The sequence below is a fragment of the Anabrus simplex genome, chromosome 8, assembly GCF_040414725.1.
Source record: "Anabrus simplex isolate iqAnaSimp1 chromosome 8, ASM4041472v1, whole genome shotgun sequence".
Taxonomy (NCBI): Eukaryota; Metazoa; Arthropoda; class Insecta; order Orthoptera; family Tettigoniidae; genus Anabrus; species Anabrus simplex.
This window is the reverse complement of record NC_090272.1, coordinates 181,011,857-181,036,117: the sequence shown is the minus strand read 5'-3', so window position 1 is coordinate 181,036,117 and position 24,261 is coordinate 181,011,857.

The window sequence follows — 24,261 nt, the reverse complement described above, 5'->3', positions numbered from 1 at the left end:
GAAATTAAGGTTCTATGAACTACCCTCAAAAAACATGCAAGGACCATGACATCAGAATGGAACTGGAAGTGGACTCGATAGAAGGGAAGCTAAGGACTTCGAGACTAACATGGTGTGGATATGTAAAGTGAATGCCTCACACAAGAACACCACATGAATGCCTAGAAAGAAGGGTTGGAGGGAGAAGGCCGGTGGAAAGACCTAGGAAATGATGGCTACACCAGCTGAGAGAGGATGTGGAGAGAAGAGGAGGGAATTGAGAGTCAGTAGTGAGAGAGAAAACATTTCTGGACAGACAATGGTGAAGACTGGTTCAGTATCACCCTACCCGGCATGCTGGAGAACTCGTACTAGAGATTAAAGCATATCACTACTGATCTGCATTTAGGGCAGTCGCCCAGGTGGCAGATTCCCTATCTGTTGTTTTCCTAGCCTTTTCTTAAATGATTGCAAAGAAATTGGAAATTTATTGAACATCTCCCTTAGTAAGTTATTCCAATCCCTAACTCCCCTTCCTATGATGATTATGATGATGATGATGACAAAGAGTACACTTTTATCAAACATAAATCATCATTCAAGAACTAGTTAATCTTGATATCTGAAGTATCCTTTGTAACTACGCGCTAGGCAGTCACACATCTCAAAAACTCTAAACACATAAAAGAAATTTGAACTTATTTCTCACAGAATCTGTTACTAATTACTAGGGCTAGGATTATGATGACCTAAAAAAACTGCCAAAAAGGCAAAATAAAAATGCATTTTTTTGACCAAAATTATGCAGGAAATGACTAAAATAAAAACGAACCTTTTTGTTTCTATGATTTCTGTATTGTTTTTTCTTGTGTGGTAACAAAATGAATTCAAGCTATTAATATTGGCAAAACAGATATTTTATAATATATTTTCAAGTTATGTTTTTTGAAAATAATACCTACATGTTTACAAAACAGACATTTCCCAATCATATAGGTCCCAATTGTCGATTCCAAAATGTGTGAGTTACAATGAACAATGAACACATGGTGTAATTTTCAAATGAAAATGATTGTCTATTATCAGCCAACAAAGCTTTGTACACAGAAACGCTCCTGTCTACCTCCACCAACACAACAGAGCATACTTAAAGCAAACAATGTCACTTGAATTTAATTCACTGTCGTCAGCATCATAAAAAGAAAATGTTTCACCTGAGAAAATTTTAGCAATTAAGCACATTGTCTGATACCCTTTATGTTTCTCCAAAACCTTCACCTTCTCAGACATAGCTTGTCCCACTTGGTCACACACGCAATCCACATCATTCACCACTTTCAGCACAAGTTGGAACTGCTTCACTAACAGCACTTCCGATTTTCCCAGAGCGGTTATGGCAGTAGGAAGAAATCCAAAATTTGCTTTTATGTAAGCAAGTTTCCCTGCAATTTCAATATCTGTCACAAGTTTTTGCACTGCTGTGATTGATGCAGCTTCAGTGCTGTCGAATGAATCCATAATTTGTTTCACCACTTGGAAGTTCTCGCTATAATACGCGCAGACTTCTATCCAGGTTCCCCATTTTGTTAAAACGGGAGGAGGAAGTGGAATGTCTGGAGTTTCTGACTTGAAAGTTGAATCTCGAGAGGTTGCTTTCAAGAATGCCTTTTTTCCCTTATCCTATCAATTGGTCAACTTCTGGAAAATGACCGCGAACCTCCTGTGCAACCCGGTATAACGCGTGGGCCAAACAACTTAAATGCGTCATTTTAAAGTAGAGAGCACGAAGTGAATCAGCAGCCTTGACTATGTAGGGGGCTGCATTCTGTACTAAGAGCAACACCTTGTCATGCCGAATTACATCAGGCCACAACAATGTCAACGATTTATCAAGAACTTTGCTGATTGTTGAGTAATTCACTTTTTGTAAATGCTCACGACAGAATAGAAAGTGTTCCCCAGGAACATCCTTGTCCAGTCAGTGTTCCTACCAACACGTTGGCTACATATTTATCGTCCTGAAGAGTCTGTCGTCTCGTCCATCGATACCGTACCCATATTTTTTATTTCCGACTCTTTTCCTGCTGTCTTCCAAAGTTTTTTCACAGCGTCATCTAACATAGATTTTCCTTAACGTAGAAAAATGCGGTATGGACTTGCCCGTGTGCTTCTCTAAGAAATTGTGCAGTTTAGGGTGGTTTAACTTAATCAATGGGACATCGGCACAAAGAAACACTACGCAGTTCTTCAATGAATGGTGAAAAGCATGAATGGGTTTCTGCAAGAAGCTTCTGTTGCAGTAATGTTCTTTCATCCTGAAGTGTTGCAGACCACGTTTGTGTTTCTTACGCGATGCATGTTATTCCACCGTAAACTTTTTTATAGTGGCCACTCTCACATCACTAGGTTTGCAGTAAAGTATTGTCCTGTCAGTGGTGAAGACCCTTTCTCCATATTGAGAAACAAATTGTTTTAGTTTAACAGACGCACTCTGCTTCACTTTCGGCATATCGTAATTTCACGTCTAATAGAACAGCACTTCCGGCTCAAAGAAATACCACAAACTCAATGACTCCTTGCTAGCTACAGCCTTCTACCTACGCGAGAGGCAAATGTATTTTCTTGTATGGGCGAGTCCATTATTCGCATACTTTTGGGAATAGGGAGATGGTATCCGTTTCCTGGAAAATATATGTTATGCTTGTGTGAAATCAAACAATATATTCAGCACAGAAATTTAGTAAGATACAGAATTAAAATAGCTAAACATAAATAATCATCCTTCTTTCTTGAAAATAGTAGAAAAAAGAGCAAATTTACCAAATATTTCCCCCAAAAATGCCCTATCCCACAAAAATGTCAAAAAATACAAAAGTGACCTAACAGATAGACTTCATTGAACTCATTCTTTCATGAAACATATATATTTGAGCAATGTGTCAGTCTTACTAAAAAAAATGCAAAATCATCAGGATTGCAGTAGTCGCCATGATTTTGTGGTAAAGTAGAAACTATGTTTCTTTTATGGAAATTGATGCCGTGAGTCCGAAAATATTTTTTTAAAAATCACGTCTAGTTTTTACACAGTTCTGTTTTGTAGTATCTGTATTCGTAAGATGTAACGATGAGAGAAGTTCCCAGGCACCTCACTTTGGAATAATAGTATATTATGCATCAAGGGAGGGAAACATGTGATTATTCTCGTGTGTGAAGCTGGCAGATCAAGACGTAAGCGAGGGCCGAAGTTCTGGGTTCTGTTTTCTAGAAATGTAGATGCACAATATTAAGAGCGCGAGGGAAGTTGGATTGCAGATATGATAGAGTTGCTATCTCAAACCACTTGTATAAAGAGAAGTGTTTTAAACCCCAGTCCTTATCTGATGATTATGTTATTCCTTTTCAGGATAAACTAGATTACTATAGTCAGTTGCAGATGAGGCATATCCCAACAAGTATGCGTTTAGTGCGTCTTTTACATTCATTTGTATCCGCATGTGTGTGCATTAATGTGAATACACAAACTGTGTTTCAATCAATTCTTATTCATGAAATTTTAATATTAGTATTCTATGGCTATAATGACTAGTGTATCAGGGCAGTGTTGGCTACAGAATGCATGATTCGAAGCAGTATATCGATTCGTTCACGTGCCCGAGTGAATCGATTCACAGGAACGGCGAGCTCACGGCACACAATTCAGCTTACTCCCTGCGGGCAGTGCTGAGTGGCGCACTCACGGCTCACTAGCGGGACACTGGACTTAGGCGGGGAGCCGAGCTTCCACTGCAGCAGGACAGTCAATCATGGCACACCGAAAGAACCGTGCGCAAGCACGGCTCGGTGAGACCAACGAGCTAGAATAACATAGAGAGGCTGTATACCTGACATCAGCGCTCCCTGCTTGAAGCAAGTTGATAAGAGGCAGCCATGTTAACGGTTGTCAAAACAAAGCGAATTGGCGCGAGAGCGTATGTTGAGGTGACAGGGAGATCGTGAATGCCAATTTAATTCCCTAAGTTTTAAGAAGGGAAAAGATAGATTCTCTTTCAAGAATGCCAGTCGTAAGCTCAGTGTATGGTTGTATTAATCGGAGTAATAAAACCAAGGATATATCGTACTTTAAATAAGTATTACTGAATTATAGCCGAGATTCCTTTTTGTAATTTCTGTTTGTAATTAAATCCATTTTATTGTTTACTTAGCGAAAGTACGGATAGCCACGGTAATTATTTGTCGAATTTTGTTTCAGATTTCGTTTAAAGAACAAGGAATTAACCGAACAATGCGTTGTGAGGGCGAAAAGAGATAAATGGTATCCCACTCAATTCAGTTGCTTATGCTCTGTACATTTCCAGCCCTATTTAATTTTCATTCACATTTACAAATAAAGGAAATGGAACGCCAACCACCAAGAAAACGTAACCACAAAAAAATCACTTATTTCGTTCAAACGTACACCAAGTATGATAAATACAGCATTTTACTGCTATTTTTGAAATGTATACAGCCTTTATTGTAGATGTCTGTTGCCTTGGTTTTTAAAACTATGCCACACTTCATAATGGACAACTTTCAAGCTAGTAATCCCAGTATGATATGGTAATGGGAGAAACATGATATCCCCCTATATTATAACAAATAATTACACTAACGATTATTGTGGTAAAGTATTCATGGGCCGCCTCTGTGGTGCACTGGTTAGCGTGAGCAGCTGCCAACCCTCGAAGCCCGGGTTCGATTCCCAGCTCCGCCACGAAATTTGAAAAGGGGCACGAGGGCTGTAACAGGATTCTATCAGCCTGGGGAGGTCAACTGAGTAGAAGTGGGTTCGACTCCCACCTCAGCCATCCTCGAAGTGATTTTCCGTGGTTTACCACTTCTCCTCCAGGCAAATACCGGGATGGTACCTAACTTAAGGCCACGGCTGCTTCCTTCTCCCCCCCACAAGGCCCCTGTTCAGCATAGCAGGTGCAGCCCTCCCTCACAGTTGTATCCCCCAACGCAATGTCTCACGCTCCAGAACACTGTCCTTGAGGTGGTAGAGGTGGGATCCGTCGCTGAGTCCGTGGAAAAAACCAACCCGGGAGGGTAAACAGATTAAGAAAGGAACACAGTACTCATGAGGATGCAATGATTTTAAAAATATGAACAGAATGAGGTTGTAACCTATTATAGGTCCCTATGATTTTAAGGTTTCCTGTCATAAATATTTATGTTCATCGTTTTTATTCTAATTTACGCTTAACCATAACAGCCAAGCAGGGTAACGCTCTTGTTCCGATTTCGAGGCCTATTCGTATGTCACTGTGCGATGATTTCGAACTACCCTACAATCAACTGATCGTGATGTTGGCCTCGTGCCGCAATATGATGAAGTGGCGGTATTCGCTTTCATGCTTCAAGCTTTCGGCAACGGACTTTAATTCTCCCCCAGCGATTCTAAAATGCGCATTTTCTACACTTTTCGACATTTAAAGGCCATGCCCCCTCGCTTGTGTGACAACAGGAAACATGGCGGACGTTCGTTCTATTAGGTTCACCCAGGCAGCGCTTCCGCCTCTCTATGTTATTCTAGCTCGTTGGGTGAGACACAAGATACACCCAGCTCCTTATCAGCACACTGGACACTGGCGGAGACCCGAGCTTCCGCTGCAGCGAGACATAGAGTGAGCCATGGCACACCGAAAGAATCGTACGCAGTCACGGATCAATGAGACACAACACACACACAGTTCATTATCGGTACACTGGACATTGGCGGGGAGCCGAATTTCCTCTGAAGCAATACATACAGAGCCATGGTACACTGAAAGAATCGTATGCTATAATGGACTCTTGAGCTCAGCTCATTTGAAAATAATACCCACTTGCATTCACTGTCCTCTTCTTACAGGGAGGTTTAAATAATAGTTGGATTTATTTGCAGTGTTAAAAAGGTAGTCAAAACATAATTCTAAAGTAGCTAGTAAGTAGGTAGGCTATTAGGTTATACTATTTATTAGTTTAATGAATCTTATTATTATAACTCAGTTGACATTTGACAACTAATTAAACTCGATTCTAGCCTGCCCTATGACTATGAGTCATGCTTATGACCACTCAAAAGTCCCTGTTTTATATTGGGAAGAACGACTCAGTATTCTCTCAGTTCGTATTTCACATCGTTGCACAAGTCTTCATCATATGTGGACAGTAAGTGAGCCGACTGATGCTATAACTTAAACAACAGAATGTTAAATCAGAAAACCAGTGGGCTACTGTGCGTCTCGGGAAGCCTATTCAAAATATGATGATTTAAAAAATCCCCTGCTGATAGAAAAATACATATTTTCAAACATGGCTGAGTGAGTTGGACCTGCGGTTAGTATCGCATAGCTATGCGCTTGTATTCGGGGAATGGTGGGTTCGAATCCCACCGTCGGCAGCCGTTAAGTTGGTTTTCCGTAGTTCCCCATTTTCACACCAGGAAATGCTGGTACTGTACCTTAATTAAGGCCATGGCTGCTTCCTTCCTAATTCCAGACTTTTCCCACACTGCGTCACCGGAAACCTTCGATGTATTAGAGTGACTAGGTTTTTTTTAAGAAAGGAGTTCATAGTATGAATACCAGATGGCAGCAGCGAGCACTAAATGCTGTTGCTGCTGTTGTCTTGCCAGTACATGCTACACAGATGCAGTAGGAGCGGTGACTCTAACGTGCCGTGGATTGGATCACTGTATTGATTTAGTAACGTGAACGGAATCAAATGAATCGATTCAGTAAAAACAAAGTCCTCAAAAGATTTGCTAAATTTGTGGAATTTATTGTTCGATTTCAAGGTGCATCAAATAGACTCATTTGTGAAGAAACTTTATTTTTCTTACTTCCAGTAGAAAGTTCAAAATCAAGACAAATTTTTTGCACCTCATATTGCATGCAATGCCTGTGTCGAGGGACTTCTTTACTGGTATGAAGGCAATGTCGTTTGCCATAACCATGCAGTGATGAGAGCAGAATGATCATTATGACAACTGTATTTTTTCTATGGTCCGCCTCTGTGGTGTAGTGGTTAGCGTGATTAGCTGCCACCCCCGGAGGCCCGGGTTCGATTCCCGGCTCTGCCACGAAATTTGAAAAGTGGTACGAGGGCTGGAACGGGGTCCACTCAGCCTCGGGAGGTCAACTGAGTAGAGGTGGGTTCGATTCCCACCTCAGCCATCCTCGAAGTGGTTTTCCGTGGTTTCCCACTTCTTAAGGACTTAAGGACACGGCCGCTTCCTTCCCTCTTCCTTGCCTATCCCTTCCAATCTTCCCATCCCTCCACAAGGCCCCTGTTCAGCATAGCAGATGAGGCCGCCTGGGCGAGGTACTGGTCATACTCCCCAGTTGTATCCCCCGACCAAGAGTCTGAAGCTCCAGGACACTGCCCTGGAGGCGGTAGAGGTGGGATCCCTCGCTAAGTCCGAGGGAAAACCGAACCTGGAGGGTAAACAGATGATGATGATGATGATGATTTTTTCTATGACCAGCGTCTTTGGTTACAATAAGAAAAAGAAAACCAAATTAACCCTCTACTGCATGAATTATTTTTCGTTTCCGTTTGGTGAAGAAAATTTCAAGCTTTAATGTTCAACATACGCTCAGTGTTTTAGATGTACCAGCAATTCTTGACTGGGTCTAATAGCTTAACACCCGTATGTGATGTGGATTGCCATATTGGAATATATATACGATTTTTCACGATTTTATGCTAAGCTTTTAACATTCAAAGACCGAACATTACTGCCTACTGGCCATGGGTACGTATTGCAGGGCGCAAGTATACTTGCACGACCGTGCATGGGGAGGGCCCACGTAAAACAAACGGTGGTTGGTACGCGTGGATGTTGACGGGGTGGAAGGAGGGCTGTTTTGTCTTAAGTATATTATAATAAAATATATGTATATCATAATAAAAAAAGGCATCACTGGAATATATGTTTAATTGATTGTACAGTTGAAGGTGTGGCGTAAAACTACTTCTGCCTACAATATTTATCCATGTATACAGGTGAAAAGTTATTTGTTGCCTAATGGCAACAGTATGCAGTAGAGGGTTAAATATCCAAACCTCTTGTTAGATATTCAGCTAATTACTCATTTACCTGACTTACCAGTACCTACTCCACCTGGTAACTTGAGTGATAAAACTGAAAGCAGTTCCTTGCAATCGGACGCTGAATAAATGGATTTCAAGCCACATCAATATGACATACCAACAAAAAAATGTACACTCTGAATTGAATGATTTGACAAGGATTTAGAGTTAACTAAAGAAAAGAGTGAATTACTTGGCTCAAGACTACGTGAAAACAATATGTTGGGTTTACATTTTCCTGGTAGGCCTACAGAAATCGTGAGAAAGAATTTCGAAAATATTATACATAAGAGGATCCAGTTGTATTTTGTACGGATGTTCGAAATCTTCTGCATCAATTGGGAGAGAAAGAATATGATCCCTGAAACTGGCGTCTTTTTATTGACTCTTCGAAGAGAAGTCTTTAGGCTGCTTAGCTTCACAACAGCAATGTTCTGGCTTCCATACAACTTGCACACTCTACAAAGCTGCCCAAAACATAGGAAACATTAAAGTTGAATGGGAAACCAGGGCACGGGGTAAACATTGGGATTATCAAATCAAAATCTCTTTATTTGCAAATGAGGTGTCTACCACGGTGGCAAATGGTACCGTACACTAAAATACATTATTGTCGAGCACTAAATTTTAGATTAACAAGAGAAGAAAATTTTCCTAGAATACAATATTATACAATTTACGCTAACAATTTTTTCTATTAAATACTCAGCTCATCCTTAATAAATTTATATTGTTTACAAAATTATACTTATAATATCTCCTGTATTTACAAATATAGTCAACTCATATACAGTACGGTATGTGAAATTACTTCTAATAATACTATACAACTGGTACAAGATTAAAATTAACATTGCATTTATTTATTTATTTTTTTACCCATTTTGGAACCTAAGTAGCATAACGACCTGCTGCGTCTTAACCAGAGCCCCTTTTGCCACCATTTTGCAGAGTTCCTGAAGGGCCTTCACAGCCACCGTAGCGGTGCCCGGGCCCTCGAAGTCCCCACTGTACTTCATCCCTACAGGCAGTCCCCTACTTTGGCTGTCCAAACTCCTTAGACCAGGGGATGGAATTAATCTAATTCACACACATTTTTATTTACAATAACCTGCACTGGTCGAATGCCCTCTAACATTTCATTTATTTTCTCTGTTGCTATATATTCTCTTCTTGAATATCTGTACAGATTTTGGAAACGGATCAAACACTACCCCTGGTAAACTGTTCCACTCTTTCACGCCCTTCCCAATGAATGAACATTTACCCCAACCGCTTCTGCTAAAATTCCTTCTAATTTTATACTTGTGGTCAGTCCTGCTGATATAATTATTTTCCAACTGAAGCCTCTCACGGATTTCTCCCGATGCTTCTTCTCCTGTATAGGCTCTATATAATCCTATAAGTCTAGTTTTCTCCCTTTTCTTACTTAAAGTTTCCCACCCAAGTTCCTTTAATATTTCTGATACACTACTCTTTCTCCTGAAATCCCCTGTTACAAATATTGCTGCTTTCCTCTGCACACTATCTATTTCTTTTATTAGGTATTCTTGGTGAGGATCCCAAACACTGTTTGCATATTCCAATAATGGACGAACCATACTTAAGTAACTTTTTCTTTGAATTCTTTGTTGCATCCTTTAAGTAGTCTCATTATGACATGTAATGATCTGTATGTTTTCCCAACAATGTCATCCACATGACCCTTCCAGTGCAAATTACTTTCAAATCTCACACCTAAGTATTTGCACTTGCCATCTTTAGGGATAACTACCTCATCCAAAGTATATTCAAATTCAGTTTTAAAGCTCCTGTTTGTAAATGTTGTAACAGTTGATTTGCCTCCATTAACCTTCATATTATTTTCTTAACCCAATGTTGGATACTCTCAAGGTCCCTTTGTAATTCTGAACAATCCTCAATATTATTTATTTTCATATAGGCCTAAACAATTATGTTATCTGCATACAATCTGATTTTTGATGTTATATTATTCCCTAAATCATTTGTGTATATTAAGAAATTTAACTGACCGATTATACTATCCTGTGCAATTCCCTTCCAAACTTTCTCTCCCTGCATTACATCATTTCCTACTTTGACTTTCTGAACCCTTGATTTTAAAAATGTTTTTATCCAACGTGTAACCCTTATGTCCAATCCTATTCCCTCGAATTTCTTTAATAATATTACATGTTCCACTCTATCAAAGGCTTTGGAAAGATCTATGGCTATGCAATCTAACTGGCCTCCTAAATCCAACTGATCTGATATGTCCTGCTGAAATCTCACCAGTTGTGCCTCACAAGAAAATTTCTTTCTAAATCCATACTGGCACCTCATGAACAAATTTTTATCATCACATATCCCTCTGATGTTCTTCGATATTAAAGTCTCCAGTATTTTAAAAACTATACTGGTCAGGCTGATTGGTCTGTAGTTCTCTGGTTTCCTTTTATCACCCTTTGCTTTATAAATTGGTATTATTATAGATTCCTTCCATTCCTTTGGTATTACACTATTATTTATGACATAATCAAAGAGAAATTTTAAATAAGGCACTATGTACCACCCCATTGTCTTTAATACCTCCCCAGTAATTTGACCACTTCCTGCTGTTTTTCCTTGCTGAAGCAGCTGAATTTCTGTGAAAATATCTTCATTTGTGAATGAGAAGCTTCTTGTTTCCCTATGTGTGTCTCCCTCTCTATCTTCTGTTTCGGTTTCCAACTCCTGACAATCTTCTACTGAATCTCTGAATTCCCTACTAAATAGGTTTGCTTTCTCAGTATCTGTTAAATAGTGTTCACCCCCTTCTCCTACCATTGTAGGAATTTGGATTCATTTTCCTTTTTGATTCCTGAAATATGAATACAGCTTTTTCCATTTCCCTTTGTGGTCATCATTTCCCTCTTGAAGTATGCCATTCATATAATTCTCTTTTGCTTCCCTTTTCACTCTATTCAGTTCTTTCATTAGCTGTTTTCTAGTTTCTCTATTCTCCCAACCCTCTTTGATTTTCCTGTTTACTATTCTACGTTATCATTTTAATTTTCTTATTTCCCTTGTATAATAAACAGGGTCTGAGGCCATTTTACCCTTCTTAACGGGTACAAATCTCTTCTCTCCTTCCCAAATGAATCCTTTAAATTTAGCCCGAAGTGTATCCACATTACTTCCTTCACTTATCCAACAACTGAATTGTGATTTAAGGAAAGTCCCAAATTCATCAACTTTAGTTTTCTGTACAATTTCTTGTCTTGTGTGACCCTCTTATTAAAACTTTTTGGTAGGTACCAGTCCTACATCCATTATTACAGCCTTATGGTCACCTATTACTTCAATTACCTCAGTTTTATCAACCATTTCCCATGGTTTAACCAAGAATACATCTAGTAAGTTATTGAGACGAGTCGGTTCTTGTACTACTTGTGCATATCCTCCCTCCCAAATTAACTTATTTGCCAGTTTCTCTTCATGGGCTTCACTTGCAGCTCCATTCCATTCAACTTCAGGCAAGTTTAGATCTCCCTCAATTATTACCATATCATTATTATTGTTTTTATGAATATAATCTATTATTTTCTCAAATATATCCATGTCTCTTTCCTCTCTTCCAGGCCTATATGTTCCTACAATTCCCACCTCCTTCATATTATCACAAACTAATTTTATCCCTAATATTTCATCTCTTTCATCGGTAAACCATTCATGTGAACAATAAGTTTCCTTCACCAGAATAAACACCCCCCTCCCATTTTATCTCCTCGGTCTCTACGAGAGACTGTATACCCTTCTGGAAATACGTCTCTACTACCCACCCCTTCTCTCAACCACGATTCCACTCCTATCACCACATCAGTCTCATAAGATTCCATCAATGTACTGAATTTTAATTGTTTATTTACTACACTCTGACAGTTTACCAAGAGCAATCTCAGACCCCGTTCCTCCCTGAAACTTGACTGTTGCACTTGGGTACCTAACTTGAAATTCCTTACTTTCCTGAGTTTCATTTTCTAGTTGACTGAGCCAGCTTGAAGTACAGCTGGCTCCTTCTGCTAGTTTTTCTGGTCAGTATTATAACGCAAGAGAGTTGCCTTTTTTACAGTACATATTTTAAGATTAATAGAATCTAGAAAAATATTTGCTATCTTTCGTTTACCTGAATTGTTTAGATGAAGGCCATGCTTTGTGTAACAGTGTCTCTCGAAACTGCTGCACTCAATTACCTGGGTATTACGAAAATGTTTACAAATTTTAACCATATCTGTATTAACTTTGTCCACTTCAATGTTCACACACGAGTCTGTAATCAAATAATGCCTGTGGGGCACATTCACTACAAAGATGTTAGTGTGAGTCCGCTTACCTAGTGTACATTTAAGTTCAGAAATGACATTCTTAGTGTCGTTGTAAGCTATGTCGTTCGTCCCGCCGATGATCACTACTGCATCACGACTTCCGAGATTTCTTGCGTCTGCTCCGTATTTTCCAATAGGCCTACCTTCTTGATCGGGGCCCCAGGATAGATGACGGCCGATACTGCAATATCTTAATTGTCCATTTTCTTCGCATATCCCCTCGCCTGGCTATGACCAAATATAGGAATGTTCGACACTGTGCACTGTGTGGGATTTTAGGCCTAACTTTGCCGTTTCTCATAACGGAGTTCGCGCTATACGTTTGACTGCTTCCCATACGGATAAATCTTTGTGTATCTTTTACTTCCCTCAGGGCTGAAAATCTATTTTTGCTATCAATTACAAAATTGTACTCATTTACCTGTACACTTTTCCTCCTAGAATCTGAAGCAACTTTACACCACGCGCTAGAATTCACGGAGCTACCTGTGTTCTGAGTGTTTACTTTTACCGGTACTTTAGATTCCAGTAAACGTACCTTCTCCTTTAAAATATCATTCTCCGCTTTTAATGCTTGTAAATCCTGTTGCAATAAAGAGAGAATTACAAGTACATTATCATTACCTCCATCCTCCAAGGAATGAGACGCCAGCGATTCGTTGACCGTTGTAGGCCTAGGTTTGTTACGGCTAATCAAATTGCACTCGCCACAGCTCATACAGGTCCAAGTATCTTCATGTTTAGCAAAACCAGCACTACATATACAGCCAAAATAGTACCAAATTAAATACTTTTCACACTGGATACCATTCTTCACTCGCTTCTTATTTACACCACACTTATTCCCCATTATTTCGCAAGAGAACCGGGAGCTATCTTCACTTACATCCTTCGCTGACGCCATCTTAACTAATACTGCACTGTACTGTACTGTATACTGGAAACTGTACATTGGCCTGAAAGGGAAAACTTTAACAAGGATCTAAAAATGTATTCAATGTAAGTCTTGTTGACCGTGAAGAAATGTACTTTAACGCTTGCACATCAAATTGGGGAATCATGAAGCAGTATATTAAGGCATTGGACAAAAATAGTCTATGCTTCAGATATTTAATCCCCCTGTGGGTGGGGGGCGGTAGAATAACACCCACGCCTGTCGTAAGAGGCGACTAAAATGGGGCTGTGAACTTTGGAGAGTGGGTTGGCAACCACGGGTCCCTCAGCTGAGTCCCGGCATTGCTTCCACTTATGCCAGGCTCCTCACTTTACTCTATCCTATCTGAGCTCCATTAGTCAACTCTTGTTCTTTTCAGACCCCGACGGTATTACGTATGGAGGCCTAGGGAGTCTTTCATTTTCATGCCCTTTGTGGCCCTTGTTTTCCTTTGGCCGATACCTTCATTTTTCGAAGTGTCGGACCCCTTTCATTTTTCTCCCTGATTAGTGGTATATAGAGGATGGTTGCCTAGTTGTACTTCCTCTTAAAACAATAATCACCACCACCACTACCTCAGCTATTTAAGCAGGAAATTTTCCACATTATCAGATGCAAGATTTAAAGGAGTATTTGATGGACCACAGATTCATAAACTGATGGACAAAATTTTCATAGAAACGATGACATGTATGTATCATTTACATTGCTTGCTAACTTATTTAGTTTTTATCTTTTATCTCTCCACTCTGCCTGCGTAATTCAATAAACACTAAGTATCAAACATTATGTTTTGAACAATTGCCATTTAGCCTGATGTGATATGACAGAACAAATTCACTTTTTAATTCAGCGTGATGAACTTAATAAAACCCACCTACTTTATTTTCTCACAAAAACATATTTTGCAGGCTAGTCTCACTAATGTGACACATTAAGGAAAGAGCTACATAACCCTACAGTGTCCTATCATTTGTTATTTCTTCTTTTAATTTCCAACACTTTCACTTCAGGCTATTTCAGACTTTCATCATAGAACTGCCTCAGGTCCAACGTATGTAAAGAGTTATTTAATATCATAGGTACATATTATTAGGATTAATCAGTACTTTTCCATCATATACCCTCTTTTGGGGCATACAGGAATAATGTTTAACTGAGGCTTTCCCAGATAAAAGGTGTGTTTCACTGGAGAATCTATGGAGACTGAGGCTTCCACTAAATCTGTCCCGTCACTGAAATATTTAAGCTGCCTAAAGGATGCAGGGGAGAATGGTTGTCTTCTGTTTCTTGGAGGTAATTTATTTTCAATGGCTGCTACAGTTTTCTTGAAGAGCTTAGACTACCAGGCATCAAAATTCGCATTTTTCATGGTTTACAACATGAAATTCAACAGCCAGTTTGCTGTTTACTTTCAGTTCTACATATTCTTTAGGTGTGTACACTATCAACCTTGTTAATTTCACCAAAGTTTTGTAACACAGGAAATAAGAACGTCCATATTTAGGAAATCTATGTGTTACTGTTTGGAATCATCCTGTAGCTGCTAGTCCTATGCTCATTCTTCTCATGATAGGTTTCTCTCTTGGTCCAGACAGCCATCAGAGACCAAGTTCAAAGGCTGAATGCATTCCAGAACATACTATAGCACACAGTGGTACAGGAAGGGACACATTTCATTGGATCCCTCCGCCTTCCCCTCTATTAGAGGGTAATGGAATATACCTACAATAATCCTGCCTGTCTTAAGAAGTGACTAATAGAAAACCCACAGGCTCTCAATTTGTGAATGTGGGTTGGCGACCATGGGGTGCTAGTTGAGTCTGGAATTGTTTCCAATTACTTGTCCCAGGCTCCTCACTTTAATCTTCCTATCCAACCTCCCTTGATCAACTCTTAATCCCTTCTGACCTCGTTGGAATTTTTTATACATTCTTTCCTTTTAATGCCCTGGGTGGTGCTTTCCTTCCTTTTGCTAATGTCTTTATTGAAGGGTCAGACCTCCTCAATTTTTCCTCTGATTAGCATTAAGAGAGAATGGTTGCCTCGATGTACTTCCTCTTAAAGCAATAATCACCACCACAACCACACTTCATAGGCTCTCTTTTTCTTTGCCTTGGTGATACAAGTACTGTTCAGACTTCCCTGTTTTCAAATCATGAACATTGAAAACATTCACCTACTGCTGATGTATGTTGTGTCATTTATAAAGTGAATGGTTTGTTTATGAAACGAGAAATAAAAATACAGTAAAATATATTCAGATAGGCATGTGCGGCATTAAGTAGTTACTGTTCAGTAAACTGGTGAAGAGAACTGTTTGGGCCTGGCTGGTTCTGTATTTCTTACGACTCACCGATGCTAGAGAGGACCCTTGTTCCGAGTGTTCTGGTTTATATCAGAGTGTGGGAATTTTCCACCCTCGTGTAAGAAGATGCGAGATCTGCTCTGGTTAAAATTCTGCACTTGATTGGTCGATGGGTTCCATTATTCTGGAAGGGTAACGCATACAAATTGGGGGTTTTGTATCTTAGATGCAGAAGTTAGTGTCCCTGATTCTCATCTCGGTTCTCAGTCAAGGAGGATGTGTCCGGTTCAGGCTCTTGTTACACAGGGGAGTTTGAGCTGATGTGGGATAATGTAAGTTGTATTTTCTTTGACATATATCACTTTGTATCACTTGCAGAAATTCTACACGGCAGTTTCGCATCTTCAGTGATTTCATTTAGTCAAAATAAGTCTTTTCAGCGATATGACGCATTTTGTCTTACCATATAACTTGTTTAGTCATGTTATTGTATTTTTCTTTGTTTGCCTGCTTCCTGTAGAATAGGAAGAGCCCACTGTATAACGGAAACTTCAATTCCAAGCTAAGGATTTTGCTATCGACAATGTAAACCATAAATTCTACTTTCTAATTTAACCTTTGTTTACTCTGATGGAATGGGGCTAGCCCAATGTATAACGAAATCTTAAATTCCACAGAAGGTCCAATCGTAGATGGTGCCGCCTCACGGCATGCATCCATGTATGTAATGATAGGTCATGGTGATGTTTTCAGCATCACTTTGATGTTCTTTTAAATATATACCTTTTGCTAAATTTTCTACCTGTCTTTAACCGTTAATTTGTTTTGATTTAAAATACATGTTTATTAATAAATTTTTAAAAGCGGATAGCAGTGTGCAAACACGAGTTCTGATGGCAGAACCATGAACCCAAGTGCCTGAATTCACGCCCTTAGTTAAATAGTTCCTTTTTAAACTGTTTGTATTTCATAAACTTCGGTATGTTAATATTAGACCAAACTTTCCTGCATCAAAGAGTAATATGTACAAGTAAGATACCTTGTTCTCCTTCCGTAATGTTTTGTACAGACGAGTGGGTCAAAGAGTTTTATGTTTTAATAAATGGTACTTTAAAGAACCTGATTGTTTTGTTCATGCATTCCTTCATTTATTTAGCTTCCATAGACTGTACGATTACATATTTTGAAATATGCCAACAGTATAGGAGTTGTCGAGTGATTTCTTAATACTAACAATAATATATGCAAAATAATTAACATTTTGCTGTTTAGAAGAAAAACAAAACAAAAACACCAAATACCCCAATCGTAGGACAGCACACCCTAATTTCTTAAAATAATAATATTAATAATCAATATCTACAAGACAAAATAAAAATATATGAGTATGGTGTTAACTATATGTACATAATCAATGTAACATTAACATATTTTTAAGGCTATACAGAGTGTTAGGGGTATACGTGCAGATATTTCTTGTGTAGTGATTATTTAAAATTGTAAGACTGGGGAATTTTATATCAGGTAATTATTTATATTTTTTTGTTGGTTTATATTTTCAGTGTGTGAAGTTTGGAATTAGTTGATTTTAATATGGTTTTAAGATTGTTTGATTGTCGTGGGAAAAATGAAGTAAAATGTAATAATTCTGGCACATACGGTAATACACGTGCCAGCTCGGCATGGGATGTTTCCGGTTTCATAACAGTGCATCAATTTCGACGTATCTGGATGTTACTCCATGTTCTTTATCAGATTTTATTCCTGGGCCTCTATTGGGCATTATAAAAGTAATTGTGATTGGTGGGTGAAGGAAAAAGAACGGACGCTCGTTGGTTGTTTTACGATTTCCTAATTTCCGGAGGGAAGCGCTTCGCTAGAGCCTACCTCTTCCGAGGCGTCTTTTAATCGTGACCACTTAAGGGAGAAGTTGCCTTTTGCAGGAGACGGGTCATCTTGGCCCCTCCAACAGGTAAGCACTTAGTTGTTTTTCATTTTTCAGGCTATCTTCAAATGTAGTATTCCGTTTAATTTCTTTTGTCGGAGCTTACACGTTTTTCCTTCAATCGCCAAAATTTCAGTAAAATGACTTAGCCTACCGGCAAGTCATATCAGAGTTGTGTTAAGAGACAGTTCCCATTTCGTTTCTTGATTTTGTAAGTTAGATATTCAACGCCTTTCGATGTAACCGTAAAATGTAAATTTCCCTTTTGGGCTGTCTCATTTATCCCGTTTCATCTTAGTGTATTCGCACTTAGGACGGGCACCCTTTCTCAGAAGTGTTTTGAGGGGCTTGCCTCCTAAAGGTGCCCTGCACTAGGATATATATATATATATATTTTATATGTTGTTTCCCTTTCTTACATGTACATACTTATGACTATAAAGTTAATTTCCTTTTTCTTTCCGTCAGTATTGTATGATTTAAATGTTTCGCCATGAACAGTGAAATATAGTGTGAGATGTTCAGACCTAGATGTTTAAATAACCTAAATTTTACCCTCGGGGTAAATAGTTAACATTTTTAATCACCATTTTCGATTTTTAAAGGTATTTTGTTTGATGATTTGCGCTCTAATTTGAATACAAATTGTTAAGTAAACTTATGAATATTAAATCACTATTGATTTCGCTTCTTCAGCATTGTCAATACCTTTCACCGCCTGGATATGGTTCCCAGCCGCTTCCCTATCATCCTTTCTTAGCCGTCATGTTGATTAACCTGTTTGTTATTGTTTTCGGTGTTTAATGTGCGTATGGTTTCAATTTCATACATATTTTATCATGTCTCTCTGCGTTAGTTTGTGTTGGTGTGTAACAAGGTGATTGCACAATGGTAGCAAACATTATTATTATTATTATTATTATTATTATTATTATTATTATTATTATTATTATTATTATTATTATTATTATAAACTATTATTGTAACCTTACTTTATCCGGAGGTTACAGAATGATAGCAGAATCGATATTATATTATATATATCCGTTCTTTTTCCTTCGCCCACCAATCACAATTACTTTTATAATGCCCAATAAGGGTCCGGGAATAAAATCTGATAAAGAACATCGAGTAGCATCCAGGAACGTCGAAACTGATGCAATATTATGAAACCGGAAACATCCTATGCCGATCTGGCAAGTGTACTACCGTATGTGCCAGAATTATTACATTTTACTTCAATTTTCCCACAACAATCAAACAATCTTAAAACCATATTAAAATCAACTAATTCTAAACTTCACACACTGAAAATATAAACCAACACACAAAATATAAATAATTATCTGGTATAAAAATCCCCAGTCTTACAAATTTTAAATAATCACTACACTTGTAGCAATAGAGAACAATGTGGCGAACCACTATATATCAAACTTTTAGTAATCCTCGGAAGTTATTTTCAAGAGCAAAGGGATGTTTCTGTTTATGTTATGAGCAAATGTACTACCGTAACAGCTGAACGATACCTATGCAATGCCACGAGATGTTAAGTAACATACTTGTCAAACTGGTTTTATGTTTAAGAGCAGCTGAAATACGATAACAGCTGAAGGCTGCTACTAGTGTATGCCATGTTACGTTATAGTCTCGCCAGATTGGTTTTGTTGTTGTTAGTATTCAGTTTCCGTCTTAGGGGCTTCAGACAACCCTGGTTATCGGTTTCGGGCCTCAGAGATGTATCGAATTGTCAGCGTTAATATTGGGATATCGGTGGTCATCAGCCCTGTACGAGGGTGTTATATAATTATTGGTCGGGATAGGCGAGCCGGGACGTGAAATACGGTACGATCTCCGTTGTGCATTGTGTAAAGGTAGAAGAAAGAAGGCAGTTCCTCACACCAACGAAAGCATGCACGGGATAGTGTGTCCAAATGAGTAACATCGGAATTGAGTTATCGAAGCACATCAAACGTTTTGGTTCAAACGAGTAATGGACATGTTATACAACTAAATAAATTAAACGTACCTACATTTCATGCCTCCTGTCGGGCTGAGTGGCTCAGACGGTTGAGGTGCTGACCTTTTGTCTCCAACTTCTCAGGTTCGAACCTGGCCCAGTCCGGTGGTATTTAAAGGTACTCAAATACTGTACGTCAGCCTCGTGTCGGTATATTTACTGGTACATAATAAGAACTCCTGCGGGACGAAATTCGGGCACCTCAGCTTCTCAGAAAAACGTAAAAGTAGTTAGTGGGACATAAAGCACATATTATTATTATTATTATTATTATTATTATTATTATTATTATTATTATTATTATTATTATTATTATTATTATTATTAGGTCATTAAGAGCTGAAATACGTGGAAGAAGATAGTAAAATATGCGTGCTTTAGGTGGAAACAAGATGAAATGTACGTCACGTGAGGCAACATAGGTCGCAGTATTTAACTACAGATTACTATGCTTAAGACGAGAACCAGGTAGAGCTCGTGGGGATGAGTCAGCTGTAACGTCAACATACACATCAACAAATCTGAGAAACATAAACAAGGTTACACGTTAGGGACATGTAGCTATTAACCTGAACGCCAGGCCGACGGTCGCTTTCATGAATACAATATGATTTATCAAATTACACACAATTCACAGATGTTGAACGTATCTAGGAAGATTCCGCCACAACTACATCCTACATTTTCTATGATGGTGCTAATAACAAATCGCAGCAGATTGCGCTACTGCATATTAAGATGATGTTGGTAGAATACAGTATACCTGTTAAGACATAAAGCTCCAGTAGAAGAAGAAGAAGGTAACGAGAGCCACATAGTCAAGCAGGATAGAGCCGAACAAGGCGCACATTAGTGACACAGGCATAAGAGTGGCGTGGTCGTAGAAACTACAGTCGTAATAGTAAAATAATGTTGTAGAAAAGAATGAACTAACATACAGTAGGGGCTCCGTAATTCCAGGTGGACGGTAACAAGACTATCTCGAATAGAAAAGCAAGGACTTACGAACGTACATGAAAGCGCCTGTGTACAAAAAATGTACCTATGTTAAACATTACAGTACAACATTTTAGAAAAAATACAGTTTGGTTTATACTAAAATAAATGTTAAACTCTTTTTTAAATTAACAAAACACTCTAGGCAACCTTGTTAAGTTAAATGTTAACTTATAGTTCCTATTTCAATAGTGATGTATGTAAAACAAGCATTTTATTAATTTTTTAAACGTGATGATGATGATGATTGCTGTTTTAAGGTCATCGGCCTTTAAGCACGCGAAGTGTCTCCTGTTTTAACTCGTAGTGAATAAGAAACAAAGTATAAACTGCTTGAACACACGTAATGAACCCAAACCACGTGCAGGGTAGGATTGAGGAACTGACGAACTGCGTTCAAGCTCAATGTCTAGCATTTTAACAAGCACGTCTTCCGTATGTTGTGTTCATCTTTCGCCACGTACAAGGCACTCGCGCACTGAAATTCTCGATTTATAATTTATGTTACCCGTACATCAATTTCTCTGCTCGTGTTTATGAGAATATCGAACTATCGAGACTCAAAATCGATACTGTACTGTACTCCCAAGTTATTACGCTGCAGAAATGGCTTAACATCTGACATACCAAAGTAAAACTCGTAACACTTGTTCAAAGTGTTCACCCTGGGCTTCTCTGCAGGCTTCACTTCTCCGAATCCAGTTGCGACGCATTCGAACCAAGACACCAGGGTTGTTCATAATATCCTCTGCTGCTTAAACAATACGTTCATCAAGGTCATCCGAAGTGGTTACTTCAGTTCGATATACTTCCTGTTTCATGTCCCCCAGACATAAAAATCCATTGGAATAAGGTCTGGATATCTGGCTGGCCAATTGATAGTTCCACATCGTCCTGTCCACCGTTGAGGAAATGTCTGCACCTTTGTGTAAAATCCATGTGGTTCTGCTTAGTCGGAGCGACTCGTCATCTAAAAGCTCCAGTAACGTACTGTATGTACAGGAGCAAGGTAACATTAATAAAAAGATGATTAGTCCACGTAACCGACCTCCTACTACACCCATCCACGTATTAATTCAGAACCGGTGCTGGAAATTGCCTTGTCCTACCGAATGGGGATGTTCCACAGCCCATGAGTGGGATATAGTGGGTTCGAACTCCTCTGTCGGCAGCCTTAAAGGTGGTTTTCTTTGGTTTGCTGTGTTCACACCAGACAAATGCTGAGGCTGAACCTTAATTAAGGCCACGGTTGCTTCTTCCCTATCCTAGACCTTTCCTGTCCCGTCGACGCCGTAAGACCTATCTGTGTCGTGGCGACGTACATCAACTTGTAAAAAAATGGTAATCAGCTGGTGAATGTGCTCAGGATGCACTCGCTCTTCACACAGTGTCCGACATATGGTCCAAGTTGATACACCAACGGCACGTGTTATACTACGCGTACGGCGCCCGGGATCATCGTTTACTATTGTCAGGATGTCTTCTTCCGCGTGTAGGATTACACGTGGGATTCAGGCCCTCGCTTTTCAAAGCGTGATGTAACACAACCTGTATCGCGAATTCGCTGCAGTACAGCAAGTATCGGTGATTGATTCGGCACTCGTCTGTGGGGAAGCCTTTCCGGATAAATTCATGTAGCGCGACCCGTATTCTGTTCTGTCGCAATGTACACTAGCAGCCTATCATGGCATTCGTGGTATTCATACACTGGCATTATTCAAACACTACTACGAAGTAACTCGCGTACTAGTACGGACGATAATTCGCCTCTCTGGCAGCTGTTATTCAGGTGAAGGTCAGGCAGACAGCTCATACCTCTAGTACGGTTTCATGTAGGGGGCGGGAACCCGTCCGACCACATCCCCGTCGCTAGGAACAGCAGACAACCGAACCGGCACGTGACTCTTCTAGTGCTTTTGTCGAACTGCTTACGTTGAATATTTTCCCCGAGTGTGAATTCATTATCATGGATTTTTGGGAGACCAACTCGCCGTAAGCAGAAACACCCCGGAATTCGTTTCTTCATTTCGTTATAATGCACAACATAGCTCAAACACAAACACAAAACCTAGTTAGTCTGTTACGCAAAAGCGTGTTGACGTGTACGTAAATAAAGTTTCTTACGTCAAAGAAACAATGCATGGGATAGGATGTCCAAGTGAGCAGTATCGGAATTGAATTGTCAAAGCACATCGAACGTTTTGTTTCATGCCAATAAGAGCCATGCCATAAAAATAAATAAATTAATCGTACCTTCCTTTAGTGCTTCCAAACGAAAAGATCATGTTTAATGGGAAATCATTCTAGTTTACTGCTGTTTTTGCAGTGCATGTTAAACGTATAAAAATAGACGTTGCCAGGCTGAGTGGCTCAGACGGTTCAAGCACTGGTTTCATGAACTTAGCAGGTTCGATCATGGCTCAGTACGGTTGTATTTGAAGGTGCTCAAATTCGTCCGCTTCTGCTCGGTAGATTTACAGGCACGTTAAAGGACACCTGTGGGCAATAATCCGACAGCGCGCGTCTCCATTGGGACGTAAATAATAATAATAATAATAATAATAATAATAATAATAATAATAATAATAATAATAATAATAATAATAATAATAATAATAATAATAATAATAATAATAATTGTACCGGGCGGTACACCTCCACGCCGCGAATTCAAATATTGCGCCAGTTGAAACCTCTCTACAGGAGAAACTCTGAACTTTAAAATCTGTATTAAATCAAAGGTTTCTCGGAAGATGTCTCTACTGTAAATTTTGAAGTGTTCTGAATAATGTCTATTTCGATTTGTATTTGTTTACTCTGTAGCAAGAAGTGTGGACATTCTCTTCTAGATGGCACTACTTAAGAACTATAATTGTGCACCCTAGTGCGAAGTGAAGGAACTGTTTTTTTTAAGAAATTAGGTATTCATAAGTTTGTTCTTTGTTAAATTTCTTTTAGTCATTTTTTGGGTTGGCAGTATAACCCTTCTCTTTCCGCCAGTTTTGAATTTAACCAATCAGTAATTTCTGTAATTAATTTTCCTCCAATCATAGCTTTCTCCCTCAGGTTTCCATGTGTAATTCCTTGTCTACCAATAAAGTTGAAGGGGTGTGTCTTTTTCATTCTTGAAAGGTCTCGAATTTTCCACGAGGGTATAAAAACTGCTGATTTTCTGGTCTCGGGGCCACTTCAGTAACATCTTTCGCAGCGTGTGAACATATATAGCAGGGGGCGGGAAGCGCCTCTTTCTCCAAGCAGCAGTTCATCTACAAGGTAATGGCCTGTTAACATCTTCATTTCTTGCTAGCTCAGCAGTTTTAACCCGCGGGGGAAGGTTCGAATCCTTTTTAATGTAAACCTTACTGTATTCATGTAAATTAGCCGCAATTTGGGATAGAGAGTGCTTAACCCTCTCGAACTCCCCTTCATTTTGAATTTGAGGTTTTCGTAACCGTTTTTCTCTTCCTTCTTAAAGTCTTAAACTTATTTGCCAACTAGTCACCTCCCTAGTATGGGATTAGCCCCTGGCCGAGTGCCACCTAGGTTTTAAGAAGTTTCATGTAGGAGTGCAAGCTACGCCTCCAGTCAATTTGGTTT